This window comes from Balaenoptera ricei, chromosome 3 (assembly GCF_028023285.1).
Source record: "Balaenoptera ricei isolate mBalRic1 chromosome 3, mBalRic1.hap2, whole genome shotgun sequence".
NCBI lineage: Eukaryota > Metazoa > Chordata > Mammalia > Artiodactyla > Balaenopteridae > Balaenoptera > Balaenoptera ricei.
In genome coordinates, this window is record NC_082641.1 from 57,223,620 (window position 1) to 57,236,140 (window position 12,521).

The 12,521-nt window shown below is 40.9% G+C and overlaps 1 long non-coding RNA gene across 1 annotated transcript in view; it reads left to right on the forward strand.

Annotated features, from left to right (window-relative positions):
• The window catches only part of LOC132363657 (uncharacterized), a 31,365-nt gene extending 20,186 nt beyond the window's left edge, over positions 1-11,179 (forward strand). The window contains exon 5 of the long non-coding RNA XR_009502632.1: positions 11,140-11,179. This is a non-coding gene — a long non-coding RNA (uncharacterized LOC132363657). The remainder of the gene's footprint in view (positions 1-11,139) is intronic.
• The last annotated feature ends 1,342 nt before the right edge of the window (positions 11,180-12,521 follow it).

Below are 12,521 nucleotides of genomic sequence, written 5' to 3' on the forward strand. Positions count from 1 at the left end.
ACATAAAAGCTTTTGCACAGCAAAGGAAACCATAAACAAGACCAAAAGACAACCCTCAGAATGGGAGAAAATATTTGCAAATGAAGCAACTGACAAAGGATTAATCTCCAAGATTTACAAGCAGCTCATGCAGCTCAATAACAAAAAAACAAACAACCCAATCCAAAAATGGGCAGATGACCTAAATAGACATTTCTCCAAAGAAGATATACAGATGGCCAACAGACACATGAAAGAATGCTCAACATCATTAATCATTAGAGAAATGCAAATCAAAACTACAATGAGGTATCATCTCACACCAGTCAGAATGGCCATCATCAAAAAATCTACAAACAATAAATGCTGGAGAGGGTGTGGAGAAAAGGGAACACTCTTGCACTGTTGGTGGGAATGTAAACTGATACAGCCACTATGGAGAACAGTATGGAGGTTCCTTAAAAAACTAAAAATAGAATTACCATATGACCCAGCAATCCCAGTACTGGGCATATACCCTGAGAAAACCATAATTCAAAAAGAGTCATGTACCAAAATGTTCATTGCAGCGCTATTTACAATAGCCAGGTCATGGAAGCAACCTAAGTGTCCATCATCAGATGAATGGATAAAGAAGATGTGGCACATATATACAATGGAGTATTACTCAGCCATAAAAAGAAATGAAATGGAGGTATTTGTAGTGAGGTGGATGGAGTTAGAGTCTGTCATACAGAGTGAAGTAAGTCAGAAAGAGAAAAACAAATACAGTATGCTAACACATATATATGGAATCTAAGGGAAAAAAAAAAAAAAAGGTCATGAAGAACCTATTGGCAAGATGGGAATAAAGACACAGACCAACTAAAGAATGGACTTGAGGATATGGCGAGGGGGAGGGGTGAGATGTGACAGGGTGAGAGAGTGTCATGGACATATATACACTACCAAATGTAAAATAGATAGCAAGTGGGAAGCAGCCACATAGCACAGGGAGATCAGTTCGGTGCTTTGTGACCGCCTTGGGGGGTGGGATGGGGAGGGTGGGAGGGAGGGAGATGCGGGAGGGAGGAGATATGGGAACGTGTGTATAAGTGTAGCAGATTCACTTTGTTATAAAGCAGAAACTAACACACCATTGTGAAGCAATTATACTTCAATAAAGATGTTTAAAAAAAAAAAGAAAGAAAAAGAAAAGGAATAGGCAGGCCAGAGCACCTAGGGCCTTGCAGGCCATTGTAAATACTTTGGCTTTTGCACTGTTTGAAATGGGAAGCTGTTGGAGCATTTTTTTGATCAGAATAGTGACTTGCTGATTTTCATTTTAAGGAGCTCCCTTTGACTGCTCTCTAGAGAGAACCATCATGGGGTGGCGGCGGGGTGTGGATTATTAGCCAAGGTTCTCCAGAGAAACAGAACCAATGGGAGAACATATATATATATACACACACACACACACACACACACAGAGATTTATTTTAAAGAATTATCTCACATGATTATAGGGACTGGCAAGTCCAAAAATCCATATTGCAAGTCAGCACCAACACCACCTCATACCTGTTAGGATGGCTACTATAAAAAACAAAACAAAAGAAAACCAACAACAACAACAAAATCGAAAATAACAAGTGTTGGCAAAGTTTAGAACCTTTGTGCAAAAAGGTACAGTCACTGTGGAAAACAGAATGTTGGGTTCATCAAACAATTAAAAATTGAATTACCATACAATCTATCAATTGCATTTCTGGGTATATATCCAAAGGAATTCAAAGCAGAGTCTTAAAGAAATATTTGTACGCACATGCTCATAGCAGCATTATTCAAAATAGCTAAAATGTGAAAGCAAACCAAGTATCCATAGATGGACGAATGGATAATCAATATGTGGTGTATACATTCATAATATACACATACAATTGACTATTATCCCGCCTTAAAAAGGAAGGAAATTCTGACACGTGCTAAACTATGGATGAAACTTGAGGACATTATGCTACGTGAAATAAGCCAGTCATAAAAAAGACAAATACTTATATGAAGTACTTAGAGTAGTCAAAATCATAGAGATAGAAAGTGTTTTCTAGGATCTCTGGGAAGGGGGGACTTAAGAGTTATTGTTTAATGGGTACTGAGTTTCAGTTTTACAAGATGAAAAGAGTTGTGGTAATATTACGGTGGTGATGGCTGTACAACATTATGAATGTATTTAATAACACTAAACTGTACACTTAAACTGGTTAAGATGGTAAATTTTATGTTATATGCATTTTACCCCAATTTTTTAAATTGGGGGGAATAAGAAAGGTAATGTTGCAGTTTTGAGGCCAAAGTTAGAAACTCAGGCAGAATTTCTGTGCTACGATCTGGAGGCATTCCCTCTTTTTCAGGAAGCCTTGGTCTTTGCTCTTAAGGCCTTCAACTGATTGGATAAAGCCCACCCACATTATGGAGAATCTGCTTTACACAAAGTCTACTGATTTAAATGTTAATCACATTTAAAAATACCTTCACAGCAACATCTAGACTGGTATTTGATGAAACGCTTGGGCACCACAGCCTAGCCAAGTTGACAAATAAGATTAACCGTCACAGAGGCCACAGGCCCTGCACAAGTGGGGAAATTGAATTGACTCCCTGGACAAAGCTGGAAGTTGAGGAAATCTTTGTCTGCAGTTCATAGACTTGGTTTGGAAGCAACTGCCAATCCCTGTTACTGGTAGAAGAGTCAGCCATGAAAAATCAGAGCCCCCACACTGCTGTGCATGGAGCTGTATGGCTAGACCTTTCCCTGCACACACACAGAGAGACAGACATAGACACAAAGAGAGAAGCACAGAGTTGAGAAACTGGCAAACATCTTAGGACCCTGTCAGGTGATCACAAAACAGAGCTGAAGGGCTCTCTCCATGACCCAGGTATGCATAGGACACTGAAGAAGATGATTTCCACTGTACATAAGCTGAAGCAAATAAGGAAATGCAGTTTGCTCAGAGATAACCAGCAGTGCAAAAACAGGAGAAATTATACCCAGAGAACTACAAGTATTAGATTAATCTGAAAGTGATTTTCAAACAAATATGTTTAAAATATTCATCAAGATGAGAAAAGATATAGAACTCATTAGGCAAAATGGGGCATTCTGAAGAAACGAGCACAGAGATTTGAAAGGGAGCCAAATAGAAAGGCAAATAATGAAAAAATATTTTTAAAAAGAGAATCTCTCTTATGGGGAAAGCAGCAGCAGCTAGAAAGGGTTTAAGTGCCACCCAAACAATAAACTACCAATTATTGATATAACTGGACTACTGAGGAGAAAACTCAGCTCACTGAGGCATAAACGTTAATTAATTTTTTTTTTTTTAGTTTTCCTAATTACTCCTAAATAGGCTCTCTTGATACCCTCCTTTCCTATTTATGGTAACTGGTCCATAAATGCCCCTTTGCCAGCTTCTCTCTGCTAACACTCTTAACCACCTATAGTGTTTGGAGCCATCTCAGTTTGATATTTAAGTCTCAATCTTACTTACTTTAAAACTTCATTCCAATCTCAGCTCTTCCTCTCCCCTCAGCTCTGGGATGAGAGTAAATGAAATCTGTTCTTCACACTGTTTTCTCTTTTTTTCTGCCTTTGAACCTTCTCCTTCTCCACCTTTCTGACTCCAGGCCATACTCTTGCCTACTGCTGGTGGCCTCTGCTAATGGGTGTTCTACACACAGATGGCACTCCAGGTTTTCCTAGGGTGGGGTTCTGCTTCACTCCAGCCCCTCCATTGTTGAACCTCTTTCCCCAAAGGGGCATCTGTATCTCCCTTGGGACCCACACACTGCGATTCTTCTGCTGGGTTGGGCATCCCATCATGTAACCCTGAGGCCACCTGGCAGCCCCACACCTCCTGCCTCTCCACTACCCTCTGAGCTCCTCTTTATGGACACAGGGATCCACTTCTACATCCTTCCAGCCTATAGATGGGGTGGAGGTTCCTTCTCTTTTCTTCCTAAGCATACTGACTGTTCGTGGAACTTGAAATGCAGAGTTCTTAGTGCCTACTGTGCTCACTTTTGCTTTCTCCAAAATCCTGGGACAACAGGAAAAGTCCCACGCAGCATCCTGAGCCCCCACACTGTGCCACATCCTGCACTGACAGAAAACCAGGGCTCAGGGAGGTTAAATAACCTGCCCGACTAGTTGCCCGGGGAACGTGGATCTTTCTGACCCCAACACCAATACTTTCCAGCATGTTTTGCTATAAAGGAGAGTATTCTAAGTCTAGAAAAGAGGTGGAGGAAATTAAACAACTTCCTACCCTGGGAGAGTTACCACAAAACTGCAGTAGGAGCAAAGCATTAGTAGAAAAAGCAAGGGGTGTGCAAGTCTTGGTCCATTGTGTCACCCAAGCTTCACCCCCAGAGTCCTCTGATCTGAGGAGTTTGGAGTAGTGAGATGACGGTAACGTGCAGGCACTGAGGCTCCTGGGGGAACAAGAGCAGGAGGAAAGAGGAGAGGACTGTCTTCGTCCTTTAAGGAGAGGATGCAGGGATCCCGGTCCCCCTGCTGTCTCTAGGCCTGAAGGGAGGAAGGAAAGGTCCTTCTGATTTTCTTCCAGGTTGTCTTCATAGCTCAGAGTACCAGGATTGGGAGGATGGGGCAGTCAGGAGTAAATAGTAGACCTCTGACTGGCATTTCCTTTAAGCTCTCATTCAGGAAGTTAGCAGGGCAAACCGGTTGCAGGAAGGTAAGAAACGACCATCTTCCTGATAGCCCAGAGCCCGTGGGTAGAGTGGGCGGATTCATATCCGTAATTTTCAGGTGAGGAAATCCAGGCTCAGAGAGTGAGCGTGACTTGCCCAGAGATGCACAGAGTCAGGACTTAATCCAGGTTGCCAAGACGAGAGTTTCACCCACTTTTCCAGGCTGGCTGCCTTCACTGCTTTACCTTCTGTCCTGTGTCCCTCTTAGGTTTTATTTCTTAGCAAAGGAGACATGGGGTGGGGTGGGGGGGAGTGTAAGGAACACAAGTGATACTCAAAGGAAATAATATATGTAAAAACACTTGGAAAACTGTGATGCAAGGAAGCATTGCTATTAAGTGTGGGAATGGTTTATAACATTTTCTTTCCCTGTTTTGACTAATAATTTTAATTCCCCACCTTCCCTGAGAATTGAACATTAAGGTAGGAGAAATGTGACTTAGGCTGGACAGAGGAATGCTGAAATTGGAACATGATAAAGAAAGATTGCAGAGACCTTCTAGCAAAGAAACTGGGGAAGGAGCCCATCTCTAGGTGCCTTCTCCTGAAAGCAAAATAGATCACGAAAACAGGTTGTGGAAGAAATTCGGATCATTCAATGAGGAGCTCTCAAAAATGGTTTTCCATGAAGGCAACTCTGATTTTTTAAAAGTGATCTACTTTGGGGGTACCACCCACCCAGCCAAGAAAGAGTATTGACGAGGAAAAATATGAAAGCTTCAGGAAGAATTTATCTGCCCTGTGAATGAACAACAGGCCTAATTTGGGGTCCTGTGTGAAAGAAAAAATAGCATGAACCCAAAGGGAAAGGCCTGAATCAAGAAAGTTCCTCACTTTCCCCCAGAATCCTCAGCCCCCTAGAAAGGGAAACAACACAATCCCATTTAAGAACATTTTAAGTGAGAAACAAGACCAATCATCATCTAGCTGCTGAGAACCATCTATTGAAGGAAATGGGGCATGTTTACCAGACTCAGACAAATGTGTGAGTGGTTATCTAAATGTGACCCCTAGTGTTCAACTTTCATGGCACTCACAGAGGAAAATCTAGGTGATTTGATGGGCTAGAAACCATAGAACCATGAAATGCTAGAGCTGGAAGGCATTAGAGAGCATCTAATCCAGTTTCCTATTTTACAAATGAGTGATTAAGGCCCAGCAGTGATTAAGTGACTTCCCCAGATAGATAGTGGCAGAGCTGAACTGGAACCCAGGTCTTCTAAGTCCTGGTCCAGTACTATTTCCTGTATCTTTGAGAATATTTTCCATAAAATGCAGTTGGCTTTATGTATTTCATTATAGGACCTATGGAAGATCATGAAAACTCAGTGTTTATTTCCTAGGGGCTGAATTATAAAGAGGATATTGACATTATTTACTTCATCTGAAGCACTGCTAATCAGTGACTGAATCTTAAATTGTTCATGCTAAGAATTGTTAAAAAGATTTAAAGCCTTTTCCGTATTTTCCCCATCACACACCACACATTTAAGTGACAGATTATGCCATTTCTTCTCAGCCTAAGGTTTATAGTGATTTTCAAAGGAAAGAAATCACACCATGTAACAGGAACAATCAGTCAGGGTGGGAATCAGATGCACCAGGTCTCCCAAGATTCCCCACCATGGCCATTTGTATCAACAGCTGTTATTTTCTATCCATTTCCTGTCCTTTTCCTCACAGCCTGCTGAGTGAAGCCAGAGGGCATCATGCCACCATTCACGCTGGTTCTCCTAGAGACCCAGATGACCCAACCTCAGCTGGCTGCTCACTACCATCCAGGAGTATTGAGGTCACTCCTTCCCAAGCTCCTTCCAACAGCTCTTCCCCCTTCCAGTGTCCCCACTTCACTGAAAAATAATCAAGGCCATTCAACATGACCTAACAAAACTTCCCTTTTCATCACTCTAAAATGCCTCTTTATCGTCTATCCTTTTTTCAAAGGAAGAAATGTCCCTTTTCTTTTCCAAGTTTCTGTTTGTGCTTGTGAATCCTTCCTAGGACATTGTTCCATCAATTATCAAAGTTCCTGTCTCATCCATTTTCCCTTCTCTTCTTTCTGACTCCTCTCTTGCCTAGAAAAATGCCCAAATTTCCCTTAAACTTAGAACACAAGCTTTTAGCCAACTCCTTTTAAACTAAACCCCATCTCTATCCTTCCTTTTACTGCCAAACTTGATCTACTCTCATCACCTCCTTAACTCCTTGTAATCTCAATTTTATTCCAATTGCCTCCTGAAATCATTTTTCTAAACAATAGAGATTTAATCATTAGACCCAACGGCCTATTCTTAGTTTTTAATTTTCCTTGACCTGGCTATAGGGTTTTGTTCACTCAAGAACTATTTACTAAACATCTATTTGGCAAGGCCCTGAGCTGAGCCCTGTGGGGAATAAAGATGAGTGAGGCCCTGCCAGGAACTTATAAACTAGTAGAAGAAATAAACACAGAAATGCATCAAGTGAGTGCTTTTTCCTTACAGTCCCAGCAATTTGGTTATAAAATACAATGATTTTTTTCACATTATTTTGTGTATATGTCTAATCACCGAAGTTAGAATAAAAGTTCCTTGAGGAAAGGGACCTTTTCTTCTGTCCCCAGTTGTGCCCTGCATAGACCCTTGGCCCTGATAAATGTTTGTGGTAGTCAGCTTCTGCAACGGCCCCAGAGATCCTCACCTTCTGGTAGTCGTGCCCATGTGCGGTCTCTTCCCATATTGAATAGAGCTGACCTATGCCACCAAAAGGTTATTGAGGAAATTATGGTTTGTGACTTTTGAGGTTTGGTCATGAAAGACATTATGGCTTTGCCTTGCTTTCTCTTGCAAGATCATTCACTCTAGGAGAAGCCTGCTGCCATGCCATGAGAATACTCAAGCAGCCCTATGACTGAAGCCTCCTGCCAACAGCCAAGTGAGCTCTCTTAGAAATGGATCCTCCAGCTCCAGTCAAGCCCTCCAATGACTGCAGCCCTAGCTGACATCTTGACTGCAATATTATGAGAGAACCTGCACCATTACCTCCCAGCTAGCTGTTACCGAATTCCTACCCACAGAAACTGTGTGTGACAATACATGTTTTTTGTTTTAAGATGTTAAGTTTTTGAGCAATTGTTACACAATAGATAGTTAATTCAGATTTTAGTACCCGAAAGTGCAATGGTGCTGCTATAATAAAAATCTGAAACATGGGTATGGCTTTGAAACAGGGAAGCAGGCAGAAGTTGCGCGGACTTAGAAAAAACTATTAGAGAAGCCTGAAGAGCCCCGAAGGGTCTGACAGTAGAAGCTTGATAGCCTTTGAGGAGGCTGCAGGTGAGGCTTAAAGGAAAGAAAGGAAAAAGCTATTGGAAATTAGAGGAAAGTTGATCCTTCTTATGAAGTGGCAAAATGTTCAGCAACATAATAGAAATTAGAAGATATACCTGATGAACTGGCTGATCTAAGGAGATTTCCAGTCAGAGTGTTGAAGCTGCCACCTGGTTTCCTCTTGCTGCTTATGGTAAAATTTAAGAGGAGAGAGATAAGCTAAAGGAAGGACTGATAAACACAAAAAGCCCAGGAAGTGTTTATTTAAAGTTTCCCGGTTTGCCCTTCTAGGAAACTCTTCTGAGGGTACTCTTAGAAAAATATGGTCTAAAGATGAAGCCAAGGAACTGACTATTAAATCCTTTAAGATCTCAGAAAGATCCAAGGTTGTGCTTGGAGAACTATTAAGTCAACAGGGCTTCTAAGAAGTTTAAGGATGCTGTCCCTCTACAGTCTCAGAGAAGCTCAAGAAAAGAAGGGCTTATCTTGAAGCAATTTGTGGATGTTGCTAATGGAGTGAACCCCAATAAGACTGCAAACCTACAAAGTTTTATCAGACCCACAGATTGTATTTCCAGAAATATAGCCAGCTTTCATTAAAAGAGACAGAGATAGTATAAGAGCGAAAGCAGCCTCTCGACTCAAACTTCTACAGGAAGAAACAAGCTGAGAAAACTATACAGCTGCACACGAGTTACCTTTGATGGAAAAGGAAAGATGACTCAGAGGGTGGAGCTAAGAGTCACTGAGAATCATTCTGGGAAGGAATGGCACTATCTAGTGAGGTCTCCTATGAACAGCCTGTGACAAACTGAGGCTTCCTGCCAATAGTCATGTGAGTGAACAATCTTGGAAGTGGATCCTTCAGCCTCAGTCAAGCCTTTGGATGACTGCAGCCCCAATGATATCTTGACTACAACCAGAATCACTGGGCTAAGTTGCTCCTAAATTCTTGACACTCAAACACTGTGTGAGATAATAAATGCTTATTTTTTTTGTTTTAAGTTTGTTTTAAGTTTGGGGGTATTGTGTCATGGAGTCATAGATAATTAATATAGTGTTCAATAAATATTTGTTGCGGAAAGTAAAGAAATAATATCTCAAGAAGGAATATAACCAAATCCCCAGTGTGCCCCTTAATTAAGTATAAAAAGTCTCCTAAAATGTATCCAACTAGGCTATTGGAAGGGAGAAAAATGGACTCTTAATCCATTTCTTCTGTATAGACACCTAATACAATGAGGAAGCAAGCAGAAGTATCATGATTCACTTTACCAGTTGACCACTGTCGTCCTGTTACTTGAATGCTCAAGGAGTGACCAATGTATATGTGGAGGGGCACGACAAACAGATCGTGACCTAGGAGATCATATTATATAGGAGTTAATGCTCATCATCCTCCCATTCTCCCTTTTTTCCTCTCTTTTAGGTCTCAATTTGTCTTTGTCCTCATTTCTTCATTTTCTGGGATTATGTGAAAGAACTCAAGTATGGTAGGTGGAGTGATATAGCCAGGAAACCGCACCTTATCTTTGTACCTTTAGAAGCATTCCTTGGAGCAGGAAGGGTTTAAATACTAGATCCTAAGAGAGCAAACATAGCTGCATTGTTCCAAGAAGTCAGTAAGATCATTACTGACTTCAGTAATGAAGATATAATCCTGCTTTTCAAATGAGTCCACTGGAATTGATGGAAAGTTATCTCATAGGAAGAGTATTGTCACCAGATTGAGAGGTTTAAGGGCCCAATGGGAACAGTGCTTTCACTGGGTCTGTATTTGTGGGTCTGGCCCTGAGTTCTCCAGAGTTCATGTCATTGTCTGAAAATTCCTAACGTAAATTGTTACCTTGATGAATACAATATCGTTGTTGTTTTACTTCTACTGAACCCAACAGTACCACTGAGGAATTATCCTCTGAGCTGAAAGATCCTAAAATTAGGCTTGTACTTTGACTGAAAACAACAAAAGCCCTGCTGAAAATGGCTTAAGCAGATAGGAGTTCTCTCAAGTGAGAAAGTGCCCAGGAGTAAACAACCTGGGCTCCTTTTGGCTTCCTCTTCTGCCATCCTTCAAACATGGTTACTCCAGGTGGGCATCCTGGTCACCTTCCAAGCAGGAAGAAAGGAGCAAAATCAGAATGGGCAAGTCAGTCACAACTGTCCCTTTGGAAAAGCTTCCCCAGAACCTGTATCCAGCAATTCCCATTCACATTTCAGTAGCCGAACTGGGTCACATGACAATTCCTACCTGTAAAAGATGAAGTTTTAGTTTTCTTGCCTCTTCAATAGAGGAGAGCAGGGAGAAGGGAGTTGTGAGTCTACCACACCTCGGGTTAAAGGAGACCTTGGGTAATTCTGTGACTCTGTCCTTCTGCCTCAAACAGGGTTATTCCTTAAACATAATTCTCTCCATTAGAGTATGTAGTGAATATTGGAATACAGAAAATTGTCTCTTGCCCCTCTTGCCCTTCAGAGCAGAACAAAGCAGTGAGAGTTCTTTTAGCAAACAGATACCTTGCAAGTTACTTCACTGGGGGTCAAACCTGTCCTCTCAGCAGCAAAGGTGATTATTTTTCTTAATTACCATTGCTTTGCATCTTGTTATGTGAGCTGTCGGCGTCTTTATTTAGCTGATGACTTTCCACGATCATTTTAGATTTATTTGGGACCTAATTTACTTAACACAGCTTTTGCTGTGCAAGTTAATCAGGGGTCCCAAAACTCTTAATTAGCTCAATATTTTACAGTGAATACCACCCTGAAGAATGCTTTACAAAAATGATGACAAGGCACAGGGTCTGTAGCTTTCAGAATCAATAAGTTACCAACTAATGAATTAAGAAGGTTTTGAACTTACACTTCACTACAGGGTTCATGTAGCAGATGCACAAATAAGCATTTGTAAACATAGCTGGTTCTTTATAGAAAACTTCCATTAACCCAGCAGCTGGGTATAGGAGAATCTCTGTAGTCTTACGAGTAATGATTAAAGAACGTACCCCATTCAATAATTAAAATGATCTTGTATTTGCCACCATTTCTTCAGCTATTTCTTTTGGGACAAACTGTTTGTTTTGTTTTGTTTTCATGTTTCTACCAGTCCTGAGTTTTGATATTGGTGGAAGTCACTGAAGTAGACAAAAATGCCCTGTTGAAGTATCTCTCTCCATACATCAAATAGAGGTAAGTTCAAAATGGATCAATGGAACAGAATAGAGTGCCCTGAAATAAACCCACCTAACTATGGTCAATTGATCTTTGACAAAGGCGGCAAGAATATACAATAGGGAAAAGTCAGTCTCTTCAGCAAGAAGTGTTGGGAAAGCTGGACACCTGCCTGTAAATCAGTGATCTACAGGCCCCCTCATGCCCTACTCAAAAAAAAATTCAAAATGGCTTAAACACGTAGATATAAGACATGACACCATAAAACTCCTAGAAGAGAACATAGGCAAAACATTCTTTGACATAAATCGTACCAATGTTTTCTTAAGTCAGTCTCCCGAGGCAATAGAAATAAAAGCAAAAATAAACAAATGGGACCTAATCAAACTTATAAGCTTTTGCACAGCAAAGGAAACCGTAAACAAAACGAAAAGACAACTTACAGACTGGGAGAATATATTTGCAAACTATGCGACAGACAAGGGCTTAATTTCTAAAGTATACAAGCAGCTCCTACAATTCAATAACAAAAAAACAAACAACCCAATTGAAAAATGGGCAGAAGACCTAAACAGACATTTCTCCAAAGAAGATATACAGATGGCCAATAGGCACATAAAAAGATGCTCATCATCACTAATTATTAAAGATGCAAATCAAAACTGCAATGAGGTACCACCTCACATTGGTCAGAATGGCCATCATTAAAAAAGCTACAAATAACAAATGTTGGAGAGGGTGTGAAGAAAAGGAAACCCTCTTACACTGTTGATGGGAGTATAAATTGGTGCAGCCACTATGGAAAACAGCATGGAGGTTGCTCAAAAAACGAAAAATAGAACTACCATATGACCCAGCAGTCCCACTCCTGGGCATATACCCGGAGAAAACCATAATTTGAAAAGATACATGCACCCCAATGTTCATTGCAGTACTATTTACAATAGCCAGGACATGGACGCAACCTAAATGTCCATCAACAGATGAATGGATAAAGAAGATGTGGGATACATACACACACACACACACACACACACACACACACACACACACACAATGGAATATTACGCAGCCATAAAAAAGAATGAAATAATGCCATTTGCAGCAACACAGATGGACCTAGAGATTATCATACTAAATGAAGTAAGTCAGACAGAGAAAGACAAATACCATATGATATCACTTATACATGGAATCTAAAATATGACACAAATGAACATATCTATGAAACGGAAACCGACTCACAGACATAGAAAACAGACTTGTGGTTGCCAAGGGGAAAGGGGGGTGGGAGAGGAAAAGACTGGGAGTTTGAGA